The sequence below is a fragment of the Halichoerus grypus genome, chromosome 1, assembly GCF_964656455.1.
Source record: "Halichoerus grypus chromosome 1, mHalGry1.hap1.1, whole genome shotgun sequence".
In the NCBI taxonomy this organism is placed as follows: domain Eukaryota; kingdom Metazoa; phylum Chordata; class Mammalia; order Carnivora; family Phocidae; genus Halichoerus; species Halichoerus grypus.
Genome location: NC_135712.1, coordinates 209,607,435 through 209,621,026, shown reverse-complemented (window position 1 = coordinate 209,621,026; position 13,592 = coordinate 209,607,435). Strand labels below are relative to the sequence as shown.

General features: G+C 42.3%; 2 long non-coding RNA genes across 2 annotated transcripts; one reads left to right on the top strand and one right to left on the bottom strand.

The window, feature by feature from the left end:
• Nucleotides 1-230: 230 nt before the first annotated feature.
• On the bottom strand, nt 231-771 carry LOC118552903 (uncharacterized). Its single transcript, XR_004925732.2, has 2 exons — nt 455-771; nt 231-359 (listed from the first exon to the last, which is right to left on the bottom strand). It is a non-coding gene; the product is annotated as an uncharacterized LOC118552903 (long non-coding RNA).
• Nucleotides 772-914: 143 nt separating this feature from the next.
• LOC118552902 (uncharacterized) lies at nt 915-12,126 on the top strand. Its single transcript, XR_013441565.1, has 2 exons — nt 915-1,421; nt 11,600-12,126. It is a non-coding gene; the product is annotated as an uncharacterized LOC118552902 (long non-coding RNA).
• The last annotated feature ends 1,466 nt before the right edge of the window (nt 12,127-13,592 follow it).

Genomic DNA, 13,592 nt, shown 5'->3' with positions numbered 1-13,592 from the left:
TGCTCATTGGGGAGTCTGCTTCTCCCTCTGTGCTTCCCCCTGCTCATTCTCTCTCTCAAATAAATAAAATTTTAAAAAATTACTTTTAAAAAACAGATTCTTTGGCTACATACATTTAGTATTTTGTACAGCAACACATGAAACAACCTAGCAAAAATAGTTATCAATAGATGCATAAGACACATTTGATAATGCACATGAACAATTCTTAATAAAATGTCTTATTAAAATCAGGGTTTAAACATCTTTATTAACTCCACAAAGGCCATCCACTGAAAACCCCAGCAACCACAGAGAACATGATTACTGGAGAAACTTCAGATGTATTCCTGAGAAGTGAAGAATGCCCGGTATCAATGCTATTTCAAAAATAAATAGAGAATTACACATTAGAAGGGGGGGAATAGATTTGCAGAAAATGACATTACATTGAAAATCCAAAGGAATCACTTACTGGAGTTTAGCATGGTGCCCAAATAAAGACCTAAAGAAGGGACTGACTGGAGGAGCTAGACTTTAGGGACTGGCAAGAACGTCAGATAGGGGAGAATCCTTGTAAGGGGTCCAGGAACAAGGGGAGGGGCAGGCAGCTCTCCCGTGCTTGTCGTGGGGTCAGAGCCCACCCGCACACTCGCCCTTCCAGCTTAAATATTCCGCAGTCCGGACAGACACTGGGTCTGTTCCCACCTGCAGCCACGCCCTCGGGAGTAGGCCCCGCCCACGGCGCTGGTTCTAACTTCCGCCAAGTCTCCGGGCCCCCTTCCGTCCCCGGCTCCCGCGCCTGGCCCACCCCGACCCGCCCACGCCCACGCCCACGCGGGAGAAAACTAGAGCTTTCCCGCCTGATGTGGTCGGATCGGGCTGACGGCCGGAAAGCGGGGGCCCGCCCCTTCCGGCCTCAGGCAGGAAGCGGAAGTGGGGTCACGGAGGCGCCGGGCTCTTTTCCGCCGCTGGCCTGGTTTCGGTTTGGCTGTGGGTCCGCGCAGGCCGACTGCTGGAGGTCAACGCGAATGAGAGGGAAGGACCGGGTTGTGCCGGGCCTCCCAGGAGCCTGCTCTTTAAAGACCTGGCGCGTGCGGCGCCTGGCGGGCTCAGTCGGTGGAGCGAGCCACTCTTGATCTTGTGGTCGTGAGTTCAAGCCCTACCTTAGGTGTAGGGATGACTTAAAAAAAAAATAAACTTTAAGAAAGAGACCCGGCGCGCACCGCTGTCTTCCGCTGGGAGTGTCCTCGGGAGTAGCTGGACCGGGAAATGTAAGGACGCTTCCGGGGGGTCGGTTCCTAGACTGCTTCCCTCTTCAGTGGCCTGCAAAGCAACCTCTGTGACTTTTCTCCGGGGGGAAAAGAGCTTCCGCCGGTCGAGTTGGTAGACTCCGGCCGTGTCCTCGCGTCCTCCCCGACCACGCGGTTCCGGCTCATGCGGTGAGCACTGTGCGGGGGCCTGGTTCCGACCGGCCCGTTTTCCTACTGGGGGCAAAGGAATGTTTCACCTGCCGGTTTGGCTTTATTTTTGCGCGTTCTTTACTTTTGACACGTTACGTTCAAGTAGGAAGTTAATATACTTAGGTGTCTATGGTGTGCGTATTTCTGCAGAGAAGTGGAAGCATAAGTAGACCACAAGTCTGTTTACTAAAGAGGAACAAGAATACTCACCTGTCTCTTCCTCTGAACTTCGTAAGACTACAGCCCCGCAAAACTCTAAACCACAGGCCTCTAACAAAAACCGATGGAGGCTTTTTTGTCCTAGTTCTGGAATAATTGAACTTCACAGGAACAGGATATTTAGACTAAATATATTTTTTCCTTTGAAAAATCTTAAACCTAAATAAAATATGAACATACAGTACTATGAATTTCCATTGAGGGGATTCAACCACTTCTAGCATTTTGCATGTTTGCCCTCTAGATAAATAAATAAGTACATTTTTTGGTGAACGGTATGAGAGGGTAAGTTGAAAATAAATTGCGGGCAGGATACTTGGCTTTTAAATACTTGGTGATGCATCTGCTAAAGAGAAGGACATTGTGCTAATAAAACCACAATAGTAGTATTTCCCCCATGAAAATTTGAAATAATAATGTCCTCTGTCCACTCTGACAAAACTGAAATCCTCCATATTGTTCCAAAATAAGCTTTTGGGTGTTTTTGGATCTAAGATGCAATCAAAGATTATATATGGCAATTTTTTGTCTTTTAGTCTCTTAACCTACAGCATTGGCTATTGTTCTCCGTTGTCTTTTTGAAAAGTCACATAGTTCTTTTAGAAAGTCACACATTTTGATAATTTCTTTTTTTTAATTGAGATCTAATTGACATGACCTTATATTTCAGGTGTATAGCATGAAGATTCAATATTTGTTTATATTCGGAAATGATCACCACAGTAAGTCTTGTTAACATCCGTTACCACACGTGGTTAGAACTTCTTTTCCTTGTGATGAGAACTTTTAAGCTCTTCTCTCTCAGCAACTTTCAAATATGCAACGCAGGGTTACTACAATCTCTCATAGTAATGATAGTCATGTACCTGGGACTTCTTTTATAATTGGCAGTTTGTCCTTTTTGACGGTCTTCACCACTTTCTCCACCCCACCCACACCTCTGACGACCACTTCCGCTGTGCAGAAGTTTTTTAGTTTGATGTAGTCCCACTTGTTTCTTTTTGCTTCTGTTGCTTATGCTTATGGTGTCAAATCCAAAAACTCCTCGCCAAGACCAGTGTGTCAGAGAGCTTACTACCTTTGTTTTCTTCTAGGAGTTTTATGGTTTATGGTCTTAAATTCAAGTGTTTAGTCTCTTCTGAGGTAATTTTTGTGTATGGTTCATTTTCATTTTTTACCTGTGGCTGTCCAGTTTTCCCAACACCGTTTCCTTTCCCCATTGTATTCTCTCCTTTGTCATAAATTAATTGACCATATTTGCATGGGATTATTTCTGGGCCCTCTATTCTATTCCATTGACCTATGTGTCTTTTTGTGCCCATATCATACTGTTTTGGTTACTATAGCTTTCTAGTATAGTTTAAAATCAGGCATCCAGGATGTGATGCATCCAGCTTTGTTCTTTCCCAAGATTGCTTTGGGTATTCAGAGTCTTTTGTAGTTCCATACAAATTTTAGGATTGTTTGTGCTGTTCCTGTGAAAAATGCCGCTGGACTTTTGATCGAGATTCCCTCTATACCCACTTTATTGAGAGTTTTTATCATAAGTGGGTATTGAATTTTGGTCAATTGCTTGTTCTGCGTATTTTGACATGATCATGTGATTTTTATTCATTTTTTAATGTGGTTTATCATATTGATTCATTTGCAGATATGGAACCACCCTTGCCTCCCTGGATAAATCCCACTTGATCGTGGTGTTTGATCCCTTTAATGTGTTGTTTAATTTGGTTTTGCTAATATTTTAAAAGCATGCATTCAGTACCAAAAATTGAGATATTTTGCATTATTTTCTTCAAAGTTAAAAATTTATTGGACAGGGGCGCCTGGGTGGTTCAGTCGTTAAGCGTCTCAGGTCATGATCCCAGGGTTCTGGGATCGAGCCCCGCATCGGGCTCCCTGCTCGGCAGGAAGCCTACTTCTTCCTCTCCCACTCCCCCTGCTTGTGTTCCCTCTCTTGCTGTGTCTCTCTCTGTCAGATAAATAAAATCTTAAAAAAAAAAATTTATTGGACACTAAATATTTATCAGATATACTTGATTTGTGTTTAGATCATTACAGTTGAAAGAGTAGATTCATACTTAAAATCTTTTAAAAAAAAAAGATGGGGGAAGGGTGCTTGGTTGGCTCAGTGGATAGAGCGAGTGATTCTTGATCTCAGGGTTGTGAGTTTGAGCCCCATGTTGGGTGTAGGATTACTTAAAAATAAAATCATTTTTAAAAAAAGTAGATTCAGATATACAAATTTTTCCACGCACATATATGTGAGCTAAAAACTCCTAGTGAGACATCTGATACATAATGGTCCTCAGTTAATGGCAGTTGATATTAATAATCTTCTGTACACCATGTTTAAGCAGCTTTCATGCATGTCATCTGCACAGAAAAAGTAATTGATCCTGTTGAACCATTACTAATCAATATTTTTTATTAGTTAATATGAACCCAACTCCAAATAACCTGATCTCCAGAGGGATGGAGATGGCCCTATCCACTTATATTCCTAAGCTGCTCTGAAATGATCTTGGTTTACACAGTGCATCATTCAAGCAGATTTCACCCTTAGCTTTGCAGGATGATGGCCTGGGGTATGTCCCATGATAAGTCCTTGTTAATGCCCTTTTTCAGAGATTCTGCCTTAGGTTCTGCCTGCACAATATAGAGTCCTGAGGTCAGAGCCTGAGCAGTGCTTCTGGTTCATCTAAGAGGAGCTGGAGTGGGCCAGAGAATGCTCTTCTGTATGTCAGGTTCCTGTTATGTGTACATGGGGTAGAGTTGCTGCATAATCTCATTCATTTTATTGCCTTCACAAAGGAAGAGTCCCATTACTCAAGGCCTAAGTGCATGTACCTGTGAAACGAAACCATGACTCTCCAGATCACATCTCTGTAGGTTTCCCTGATGGTGTAGTAAAGTCTGCTCCTCTTTGGTGAAGTCCACAGGCACATCATTGAAGATCACTAAATTCTAAACTCACATATGTGCTGGCTTTAATTAAAGTAACATTTCCATCAGTCTTCACTGGGGAATGAAGATGGGAGACCCAGTGGCAATAGAGGGTTTCACAGTCTCTCTTATTAATTTTCCCCAAGGCACAGTGTTCCTTGCATGAACCAGGCTAATGTGCCATCTTGGACAGATTCTCCCCCCCTTTTTTTTTTTCAATTTTATTTGAGAGAGAGAGAGCGTGTGTGTGAGCACTAGCAAGGGGAGGGGCAGGGGGAGAAGCAGACTCCCCGCTGAGCAGGGAGCCTGACGCAGGTCTTGATCCCAGGACCATGGGATCATGACCCGAGCTAAAGGCAAATGCCCAACTGACTGAGCCACCCAGGTGCCCCTGAACAAATCGTCCTTGAGGACGATTCTGTGACTTCAGCTCTTCTTGCACACAGCAACCCCCAAATTATTTCCCCTTTGTTTAACCACCCCCTTCAGTATACCTTCAGGGCATAATGTCCTCGACCTGCCCTGGAGATATGACTATGGCACACATCCATTCTGAAACATTCTCCTCTTGTGTGGTACCCCAGCATGTATTCTCAGCCTCTAGGGCTATAATAACACATCTTAAGGGTCATGGGGTTGTGGAGACCTTTTTGTCTTGTGGCTGCCCATGGGACACTTCTGTCTGTGAGTCTTCTTAATAAACCATTTCTCATCAAAGTACACTTGTCCGCCTCCTTTGGTCTTACATCTCCTTTGGCCTTTGGAGTTTTGTTTGCATATACCTTTCAGAAAACAGTCCTAAATATTATTCTCTCTGTTGGGAACTCACTCATGTTTGATATACTTCAGTCCTGGCTTTAATGAAACCTCTAAGGCATAAACTTAATACAAGTCTAAAAGCTCTTGTCCAATTTTCTTCTTGCAGCAAACTCCTGAGAAAAGAGACACCCGTAAGCACCGATGAATGTATAAACTGTTTGAGGAATGCACACTTTCAGTCTCATCATGTCAAAGCACCAAAATAACATGCAGTCACCATTATGAAATGCAAATACTGAGATTATTTGGTATTCTCTCATTCTGATAGACTCCACTTTGTGAGAAAATTCATCAGGGCTCAGAGTGGCTCTGTTCCTTTAGGAAGCTGTGGAAACAGGTCTACCTAGAAGGAAATGTATGTATCTGGTGGATGTATTATGTCATTTTTGTTGAAGGACAAACTTTTTTCTTACCTGAGAAGAACCTGTTAAACACTCAGTCTTCATCTTTTCTGCCGCTGTCCTTGTTTCGAGAAATAAGAACATGTCCTTAGAAGGAAAACCTAGTAGAAAAGAAGACTGAACACCAGAGGTGACTATACTTGCCACATTCACCTGACTAGAATTCATTCCATTCTAGCTTGAAATTCCTGAATATTTCTCTGCATTCAAGTAAATCCACACAGACAGACACTGCTGCCATACATTGCCACCATGGTCCTCTGTCACCTGTAGCCAGGGAAGGGCACTGTGGGCCATGCTGCCCTTCAAGAAGAGAATCATGGTGTTTAATTTCACAGAGTCCTTTTTTTCACCAACTCCTTAATATCATTACTAAATTGTTGACATAGCCAAACTTCAAATCTATTGTACTGTTTTTTGGCATGTTTAATTTTGTAATAAATTCAAATGAACCTCACTATTTTTAACTCCTTTAACCTACATTTATTTCTATAATTTCTTATATTATTCTCTCTTACTTTCAAACAGGAAATACAGCATAAAACCAAACATTCAGTAATTCAGCAGGATATTTTGGGAGAAAAAACATCCAATAGGAGAGGAACAGTAAAATCACTAAGTTTATAAAGCAATATTTTTTATTTTCCACACTTGGAAAAGATTGAGATTTTCCTTAGATGGAACATTAGCCCAAGTGATAGATATTTGAGATAAGGGACATTTTCCAAAGACAAAACAATGTTTCTTGTGAGCTATTCTCAGTGTGATGAATCTGGGGATATACTAAACCGACCTTGAAATTTGTCACTTCACAATTCCCACAAGTATTCATTCCCACATATATAAATGGATGTTGAATTTTTAAAAAATACCATGAAACAAAAGGACTCCCTTTAGGATTATAGGAGGTGACCCATCATGCTGGCAGAAGGAGTCCATCCAGCTAGAAAGAAATGAACAGGGCAGGAGGTGTATGAATGCACTGGAAATGATAAGAATCCTAATCAGCATGGTAATGCTATTTCTATTTTGAGATGGGTAGGATCAATTAGTGAGTCTCAAATCTTTGAAGCATCATTCATGCATTCCCCGACAGGCAAGAAGCCATGTTGAATGGGAACTCTGTGAGCAACATGGAAAAGACTTTGGTGAATGCTCATGCCTTTAGACACACAGGAGAACTCAAAATGGAGGGAACACTTACAAGGATAAGGAATATGGAAAAAGCTTCCTTTCTCTGCAGAAGGAAACCTGTAATGGAGACAGACTTTCTGGGTTTAATCAATACAGAAAAACCCATCTACCTGACTCCAAATATTCTGTACTGGAAAACAGCACCCAAGAAAAAGCCTTCACATGCGGTGACAGTGGGAAGACCTTCCATGATCAATCCTACTTCAAAGCACAAATGACAACTCATGATGGAGAAGAAAGTCCATGAAAGCAAGGAAGGTGAGACACCTGTTCTTCACGAGTGTGCATGAAGAAACTTGCAATGCTAACAGATTTATGAATGTGAGGAATGTGGTGAAAATATTCCATGTGTGCAAACTGTTATGTATACATGTGAATTGACATGGGAGAAACCCTATAAATGTAAGGAAGTGGGAAAGCCTTTATTACATCTTCCAATTTTAAGAGACATACAAAATCTGATACTGGAGAGAGTACCTTTGTATGTAAGGAATGTGGAAAGTTTTTAAAAATTCCTCATGTCTTAATCACATTTGAATTCACACTGGAATAAAGTCTTACCAGTGTAAGGAATGTGGGAAAGCCTATACTGCATTCTCAAAACTTACTGAACATACACAAGCTCACACTGGAGAGAAGCCTTTTAAATGTAACAAACATGGGAAAGCCTTCACTACTTCCTCACGTTTTATGAATCCTCTCAGAACTCACAATGGAGAGAAACTTTGAGTGTAGTGTGTGTGGGAAAGCATTTGCCAGTTCCCACTTTATCACTCACATGTGTACTCACACTGGAAAGAAATACTATGAGTGTAAGAAATGCAGGAAAGCTTTTATTGATGTCTCAAAAGTAGCAAGACCTTTAAGGATTCATACTGGAGAAAACCCTGATAAATGTAAGGAATGTGGGAAAACCTTCATTAGTTCTTTTTCTCTTAGTAAACATAAAATATTGCACTCTGGAGAAGTAACTTGAATGTAAGGAATGCAGAAAATCCTTCCAAAATTATTCATGTTTTAATCCATTTGAATTCAAACTGGATTAAAACCCTATGGATATAAAGAACGTGGGAGGGCCTACAGTGCATCCTCAAGCCTTACTGAACATATAAAATCACACTCAGGAAAGAAGCCTTTTAAAGATTATTTATTTTAGGGTGAGGGAGGGACAGAGGGAGAGGAAGAGGGAAAATATCCCAAGCAGATTCAATGCTGAGCATGGCGCCCAAAACAGGACTTGATCTCAAGACCCATGAGCTCACGACCTGAGCTGAAACCAAGAGTCAGGCTCTTATCCAACTGAGCCACCCAGGTGCCCTGGGAAGCCTTGAAAATATAACAAATGTGGGAGACCTTTGCTACTTAAATCATACTCATCTTAGAATCACGCTGGAGAAAAGTGTAGTGTGTGGGGGAAGGCATTTGCCTGTTATTCATACTTTATCATTTACAGACATGCTCACACTAGAGAGAAGCCTTTCAATATAAGGAATGCATAAAAGCCTTTACTTTTTCCTCAAGACTAACTTAAACATGTTAAGAATTCACACAGGAGGGGCGCCTGGGTGGCTCAGTCATTAAGCGTCTGCCTTCGGCTCAGGTCATGATCCCAGGGTCCTGGGATCGAGCCCCGCATCGGGCTCCCTGCTCCGTGGGAAGCCTGCTTCTCCCTCTCCCACTCCCCCTGCTTGTGTTCCCTCTCTCACTGTGTCTCTCTGTCAAATAAATAAATAAAAAATCTTAAAAAAAAAAAGCATACAGGAGGGAAACACTATAAATGACACATTTCTCAGTGATGTGCCTTTCAAAACAAATACATGCAAAGAAACCCAGAGTGTAAATACTTTAAGAAGGTCTTCCAATTATTCCAATTAATATTAAATAAATGAAAATTCACCCTTATAAATGTTAAAACTGGAACAACCTGCAGTTCTCCCCAGTTCCTTTAACTGTCATGAAAGCACTCACCCTGGAGAGAAATCCCATCAATGTAAGGAATGTGCTAAAGGCCTCAATACTCCCACTGACTTTGAAGATACGGAAAGAAACAAACTGGAGGAATGGTCTCCATGTGTAAAGACTGTGGTAAAGACATCAATCTCCTGAAAACCCAGTATGCTAGCTCTCACAGTGAAGCCGTGCTATAAGAAACATCTAGAGCACTTGACTGTTTCCTCAGTGAAATACGTTCCTTAAATGTGGTAGATCCTGCAGTGCAGAGAATCTTCTATAGGATATGTGGGAAAACATCTCCTGAATTCCTCAATGTTCACTTGTGATCTCATTGTGTAGTATGCTCCATTGGTGTAAGATATTTGTTATTTTACATTAGATAATTCCTCATCCTTAATAAACAAAGTGACTCACACTCAAGAGAAATGGTATGGAATGCTGGAAATTATACTGAGTCAGAATCTTAGGTTCTGCTGGGACGCCTGGGTGGCTCAGCTGTTTGGGCATCCGACTCTTGGTTTCAGCTCAGGTCGTGATCTCATGGGTCTTGGGATTGAGCCCTGCATTGGGCTCTGCACTCAGGAGGGAGTCTCCTTGGGGATTCTCTCCCTCTACCTTCCCCCAACCCAGCTCGTGCTCACTCACGCTCTCTCTCTCAAATAAATCTTTTTAAAAACAAGAATCTTATGTCTGTTGACAGGCATTAGCCTTGTGGGTGGTTGTAAGATCTGTTTTAAACATTCATCATTGTGTCCCAACCTTTTCTGGGGGCATGATGTATCTTTGCCCTGATTGGCCTGGCCTGGCCAGTCTAGTTGCTGCACCTCCCACCTTGCAACCTGCCCAAAAGTGGGCCTACACGAGTCACACTTTATTGTCTTCTACCCACCTGGATTCTCTTACTGGATTGGCATGGTCTTACATTTCAAGCGTGGGGCCTGCATCACTGTTAAAACTGCACATCGAGTCCATCTACACTGAATCACACTGGCCAGGGTAGGGGATGTAAAACGTGTCTGTCAGTTTTGCAAAGAAGACCTTGTGTCCCTTTCTCACCCGATCCTATCTCATGAAATCTCAGGATGAAGCATGGGATGAGTGGAGAAAAGGTGAGATTACAGCTAGTAACGTGAGGCGGCATGAGCACATGCCCTATGAACACCACCCTACTAACTGGGGAGGCCCTTCTACTCAAGTTGTGCGGCAAGAGGGTAAGAATAATGAATGTGCTCTTCCACCCCTACATCCAACACCACAGCCTGGCAAAACAACCCTACCATCTTTGTAGCTCAAGCAACAGGTGTCACGGTGATGGGGTCTGGCTCTGTGCTTGTCATTCCAACCATGTGCTGTGAAAACAGCCTCAGTGATACAAATTCATACAGCTCTGATGCCCAAGCAGCTTTGGGTTGGATTATGTCATGTGTGGCCATCAGAGTGCAGCTGCTTGATGACACTCTTTGAGGCTTAATGAAACCATTGTAATGATAATCCAAAGCAAGTTTCCTACATGTCTTACAGCTTCAGTAGATATTATCTGTGCACCTTTTTCTCTTGCTCTCATTCACTTTTTTACCTGGGAAAAATGTAAATCCCTGATCACTCTTTCCCTGGGCCATTTGTTAGATGGGTCTTTGCAGTGTGGAAACTTGAGAGATGAGATCATCTCTCCCATTAAGATAAAGAGCGGGCTCGCTTACTACTTCAAATACACTAGGTTCTACAAGCTTAGCATTCTTCTCCTTCAGCACCTGGGCCCTTTGGAACCCCTGAGAGACGGGGACAAAGGGAGCCAATTTACACATGCTGATGCTCATGCTACTGGCCATACCATGAGTCAGTTATGGCCTTTGTCCCTGATGTCAGTGTCTCAGCTCCTCTGCCAACATCCTTGAGATAGTGACAGGCTAACTTAACACCTTGAAAGGGAATAATCAAATCACACGTTCAAGAATTTTGGTAATGGGAATGACATTTTAATAGAGTCATGGTTTTCTGGGAGAGGGAAACAATGGTGGCCAGGCTGAGTATCTGCAATGCAGTAATGAAATTTCTTCTACAAGAGGTTTCCTCATCATCTGAGCAAGAGGGGAATAAAGGCCCTACTTTCCTACTTCATGAAGTTGGTTAAGTACTATAGTTATATCAGCTTGTTTTTCCTTAATTTGTTAAACTCCCTGTACATACTGTATGTGGAGCTTATCTATTTGAAATATTTTCAAATCCTTTTCTTTCATTTGGAACATTAGCCCATAATATAATTACTAATATGGGTTTATGTGTAGCATCTCATTTTTCTCAGTATTTATCTCCCCCCTAATTCGTAAACTAGTATATTGCCCCTATTCCATCAACCTCGTATATAGGCCTTTATTTCCCCTTATTTATGTTAGACACAATGGTAAACTCTAATCATTGATTCCTTGCTTTCAATGTAATGATATTTTGTAAATCTTTCATATTTTTGTTCACATTTTGCGAAAAAGCACTGACACTGGGCATTCTTCCTTTATTCAAGAATGGTTCTAAAATTACTCCATTAACCATGTTTACTGTGATTTTGAGTGGACTGTCTTTGTACAGTTAATAAATATATTTTAAAACACTGATTTTTTTATTTTTTAGATTTTGTTTATTTGACACAGAGATCACAAGGAAGCAGAATGGCAGGCAGAGAGAGGGAGAAGCAGACTCCCCGCTGAGAGGGAGCCCAGTATGGGACTCGATGCCAGGATCCTGGGATAATGACCTGAGCCCAAGTCAGACACTTGACTGAGCCACCCAGGAGCCCCTAAAACGCTGATTTAAAACATATTTCATCAAGACTTGTTCATGGGCATCATTAAATGTTTTATATGCATCTACTGAATTGATATCTATTTTGCTACATTAGTGTTTCATGTTTTACTGCACAAATCCTTTTTTATGTAGGCAAAGAAGTGTTTTTAAAAATTGTATCTGGAGGGGCATCTGGGTGGTGCAGTCAGTTGGCCATCTGATTCTTGGTCTCAACTCAGGTCCTGATCTTACGGTCGTGGGATTGAGCTCTGAGTTGGACTCCGCACTCAGCATACAGTCTGCTTGGGACTCTCTCTCCCTCTGCTCCTCCACCCCATGTGTGCTCTCTCTCAAATAAATTTTTAAAAAATAATTGTATCTGGATTTCTTAACTTGCTTTAAAAGTCCTTTCAAACTCTCAATTATATACAGATTTTATAGTTTGCTTCTTAAATATAATCCATCTAAAAGCACTGAACTCTTTAATCCTCATAGGAGATATATATATATATATATATATATTTTTTTTTTTTTAAAAAGATTTTATTCGACAGAGAGAGAGACAGCAAGAGCAAGAACACAAGCAGGGGGAGTGGGAGAGGGAGAAGCAGGCTTCCCGCTGAGCAGGGAGCCCGACGCGGGGCTCAATCCCAGGACCCTGGGATCATGACCTGAGCCGAAGGCAGACGCTTAACGACTGAGCCACCCAGGCGCCCTCATAGGATATATTTTAACATGTGGGGTGGGGTAGTGGATCCAATCCCTTCTTTTACCCAGAAAAGATGGCCAATTGATTCAGTACCAATTATAAATGATTTTTGACCTACAGATACGAAATTCTAACTTTAATAAATTCCTGTATCAGTCTCTAGATGCCTCTGCACTAGTATTGCATTTATGCTCATCACAGTTTTGATTATAGTAGTGTTATGAAAGTCTTAATATTTAGTGGTAAATATGTGAAGTTTGGTAATGTTTGTTGCGTCTACCACTGTAGGTGCTCAGCTCGAGGTACTTCCATTGGTGGTATCATGTTTACCTAATTCTTGTGATCATTGCCTCTTTATATCTGCACATTTGAGTAACCACTCTTCCAGTCTTTACAGTGTCACATCAGTACAGAAAAGTCCTTCATCTGTCAGCTCACCTTAGGCTACTTAATGGCTTGCTGGCCATGTCTGCAGGCAACTAGGCTTTCATGTGTCTGTAATTGAAGGAATAAACATCTCTTTCAGACTGTATAGACCGTTTTCATGGATAAAAACGGTCTCATGTCAGGTCCCTGGACTGATGGGTTTTGCCTCTAGAATCACAGTCAAGTGGGATTGAGGCCAGACCTGGCTGCTGCCAGGTCTGCACTGGAGTCTATGGTACACGATCCTGTTACCAGGGCAATTGACCTTGTCTTGACCCTGGTCAGAAAGGGTATCACTCCAGGACCCTGGTCAGTAGGGCTGAGACTAGGATAAGGGATCAATTCAGGGTCCAAAGACAGCAGTAGTATTTCTGGTTTTGTGGATAGGTAGGGGTCCTAACATGTCACTTGGCAGGCATAAATGGCCCCAGACCACACCTGAGAGGGACTGGAGCCAAGTCACAAGGCTAACTTAGGGTCCACATCCATGACCCAAGTTCTGTAGGCCTGCCTTAGGGCACTGATGGGCGAGTCTTCTCCTGGGTGGGCAGGATTCCTCCTACTTCATGGCTCAGTGTCTGCACCTGGGTTGTGGGCTGCTTCAAGATCGGCAGGGAGACCAAAGTGAGCAGGCCCACCTCCAGGAACCAGATGGACACAAGTCCTTCTGGATTCCTTTGTGGTCTAGACTGTTGAGGGCTAATA